Source organism: Pteronotus mesoamericanus, unplaced genomic scaffold (assembly GCF_021234165.1).
Source record: "Pteronotus mesoamericanus isolate MK-2021 breed Mesoamerican mustached bat unplaced genomic scaffold, CSHL_Meso_final contig_25, whole genome shotgun sequence".
In the NCBI taxonomy this organism is placed as follows: domain Eukaryota; kingdom Metazoa; phylum Chordata; class Mammalia; order Chiroptera; family Mormoopidae; genus Pteronotus; species Pteronotus mesoamericanus.
The window spans coordinates 22,472,123-22,475,916 of record NW_026555105.1 but is presented as its reverse complement, the minus strand read 5'-3'; positions in this window follow the sequence as shown (position 1 = coordinate 22,475,916).

Genomic DNA, 3,794 nt, shown 5'->3' with positions numbered 1-3,794 from the left:
TATAAATGTCCTTCTTCTTGATGGACAATTATACCTTTTTTTCCTAGATGTTATTTTCTGTAACAATTTTCATCTATTTTGTTTGATGTTTGTATAACTACTCTGGTTTTCTTTTAATTCCTGTTTGAATGGTACAGCATTTCCTATCATTTAACATTTATTATTTCTGATTTTATACTTAAAGTTGTGTTTTATAGCAGAATATAGTTGGTTGTTGCTTTTTGAAATCCAATCTGACAAAATTTGCTTATTAATGGAGATGTTTGGGCCATTTACATTTCACTATTGATTATAATAATTAAACAATTATTAATGGGTTTGGGTTTTAATCTACTATCTTGTTACTTATTTTTTTATCTGTTTCATCTGTCATTCATTCCCCTCTTCCTCTTTTCTGCCTTCTTTTTTAAATTAATTGAGTATTCTTTACTCTTTGTTAAACGTACTCAAAGAGTCAGGAGGCTTTGGTTAGAAATAAATGACAAAGATTTATTCAAGAGTCTTAGAGATGGCAAACAGGAAACACAACAAGGCAACACCTAGAGAGTTCTGAAGAGGAAAGAAAAGCTGAGTTCTTATAACGAAGTCTTAGCAGTCCTGCATTCCTCGCCCTTGGACTGGTACAAGACAGTTATCAGTTAGATGTCAGGCTGTCTGGGTGATGGATGCCAGTGACCTGGAGGATGGGCGCCAAGTGGACCTATGTCCTTTATAGAGTAGTCAAGGGTTATCTTCAGGTTTGATATCTGTCCAGGCATTGATACGCAACAAACTGCTGTATCTCGAGGTATTGGCGCAGGACTGGAAACTTCAAATGTTTGAGCTTCCAGGCTAATTAAGACAAGAAAAAGAATTGTTTCCTCCTGTCTCGAACTTCATAATGTTAATAATTTAGCAGGTTGGTTAAAATGACTCCATTTTATATTTTTAGTATCTTCACTCTTTCCTCACATTGTCTCTACTTTGTTGGTTTATTAATCATAAATATTTGGGTCTTCTGATTGTTTTATTTTTTTAATGGTTGCTTTAGGTTTATAGTGTACATCTTTAACTTATCAGTCATTGTCTTCAAATGATATTTAATCACTTCATGTATAAGTAATTTATATCAGTATAGTTCAGTTTCCCCTTCCCAGCCATTGTACTATTATTTTCATACATTTTACTTCTATAATGTAATAAGCCCCAAAACACATTGCTATTACTTTTGCTTTAAATGTGGAGAAAGCCACCACTGAGTTAGTGATGTCCATGCATCTGTCACTAACACATTGCTGTCGGCCTAATGAATGGTGGGCGTGTCCTTTGCACCCCTCAATGGAACATAATCTTCTGATGGGGGTAGGGGAGAATCTCCTGGACCCTTATAGTATGTCACTTCCAGCATGCTTGTTCCCGGACAGGGACCAGCCCGGAGTGGGTTTGCCTCAGGTGGGCCTGTAGTGTGTGGGTTCTTGACTTTGTGTCGGAAAGATTTCACAACATGAGTCCAGGTGATTTTGAGGGTGTGTTTATTAAAGCTGGGGATGGCGAGACAAGGCAGGGCTTAGGGTAGAAGATGTAACAGGAGAGCACCTAGGCAGTGCTCTGCTTTGGCTGCCTTCAAATCTGATAGGGAAGAAGTGAGCCAAGGTGGGGCTGCTCTTAGCTCACTGGAGAGTGAGAGAAAAAGAGAGTTTTAGAGACAGGATCGGGGGTAAGCCCAGGATGAGCTGCCACTGCCCACTACTCCCCTGGTTGCAAGCCTTGTGGAGACCCTTCGAGTCTAGGAGAAAGTAAAAAGTTCATGTCTGATAAGGGTCATGGGCGTGCTCTAGAGTGAGGCGCACCAGGTCTTTGTCCTGAGGGTTTTATTCTCCCTTCTGCAGGTAAGAATCTTAGGGGAGGGTTTCAGCAGAATATTCATCAGCTTTCCAGGTGCATTTGAATATGCTGATGCATCAAAACGAACACATGGGGTGGACGGTTGGGGTTATTCTTTGGTCAGCTTCACTGTTTCACTTTTATCTTGGGTCTGCCTGGCTCTAAGGGGGTTTTTGTTATTTGTTTCCCTGTCTTCATCTGTCCTTGGGTTTAGTTGGCACAGCAGGCGTTAATTGGGTCTCTGTCCTTTACCTCCCCAACCAGTGTGATTTAAACTATGTATTTTCTGGTCAGGGAGGAGAGGTATAAACCATTTGCTCTCAAGTGTTCTTAGTTGGAGAAAATAAGGTCTTGTGATTCACTGGCAAGCTGTAAGTTGTTCAAATTGTTTGAACTTGTTTAATTTTGTCTCAGTTTCCCTGTTCCACTTGCTCAGGACTTTTCTTAGCTTCTTACTATCTTATCACAAGGTGACACCCATCCATGGCTGACACGAAGATAGACTAGACTTCTTCCCACAGTGGTCTTGGGCAGCATTCTGTTGTAAAAGGGTGAGGACAGAAGCACACAGGCCTCTTGAGTCTTACTTGGTGTGTATGTATGTGACTCAGCTTCGCCTTTGCTGCTCTTGGCTCAAGGGTCTTCCATACTCCTCTGGATTTTCTGCCACCATGGAGGACAGTGCCACCCTAGGCCTGCATGGCTCCTGTCTTGGTGGGTCAGGGTAATGGAGACTGCTGGCTACCCCAGTTCCTAGTCCCCTTCTTTCTGTACTAACAGAAACCCTGACTACTAGCTGGAGAAATGTCCACTAAGCTAATGACCACATTTCCCAACTTCCCTTGCAGATGTGGCCTAAGTTCTGGCCAAGGGGATGTGAGCAGAAGTGAAATGCATCATTTTAACTTTCAACTGTCAGATTGTTCTCTTAGTGGGAAAAATGGTGCCCACCCATTTCCTTCTCATTGGATGGACTGTGGGCATTTTGCCTGGAACAGCCGCCTGGAACCACTAGGTGGAAATTATCAGTGGAGCATGACAGACTCTTAAGACAAAGGAGCCTGAGTTCTTAAACTACCTCCTGGGGCTCTGACACAAGAAAGAGGCAAATGACTGCCTTGTTTAGGACCCTGGTGTGTTGGGGTTTCCTGCGGTGGCATCTGAGCATATACGCTAACCAAACCTGCCTATTCTGGGGTTCAGCCAGCAGGTCCCCTTGCATCTCTCCCTATGCTGCAGCTTCCCACTTCAGTTCTGCTAGAAATGTAGTGTTGTGGCCTCTGTCTTCTATTTCTTTGTTTTATTGCTAAAAATTCAGAACGCAAGCTGGGGTGAAGGAGTTTTAGTAGATACGACACATGTGCCTGGGGTTGATTAAAACTCCACGTGGATTTTTCATGCCACACCTTAGGGAGTCATCCCCGGGGGTAGAAGCCCCGGCAGAGATCATGCTGTTGTTGATTTTGAATCTCTTTGGACCTTGTGCTCAGCGCAGAGCCTGACACAAAGTTAGCACTCAGGAAATGCTGGCCGACGAGGCTCATGCGGGAGAGAATTAAGGTCTTGGGCAGGCCTCGCATGGATGGCAGGCAATGAAACCTTTGGATTTCTTTCTATCAGAAACCAGAGCAGAAGTCTGTCTATTTCACCCTAGCCCTCCCCTCTGGGACTGGCGCAGGGTGTCCAAGGAAGGATGGAACACCCCGTTTCCAGGCCAAGCCCAAGGGCAAGGCCCCAAGAACACGTGCAGACCTGCTGTGCTTCAGAGACTGTGAGGCTCTGCTGGATCCAGACACCAGAGCTAGTGGGAGATCCTTGACGCCAGGAGCAAGTGATAGACTCAGCCTCTTGGACTGGCTGCTCCCCCAGGACATCCTAGAGGTGGGAAGCTGGGACTGGAGCAGGTTGAGATGCGGGAAGAAGCGAAGGGG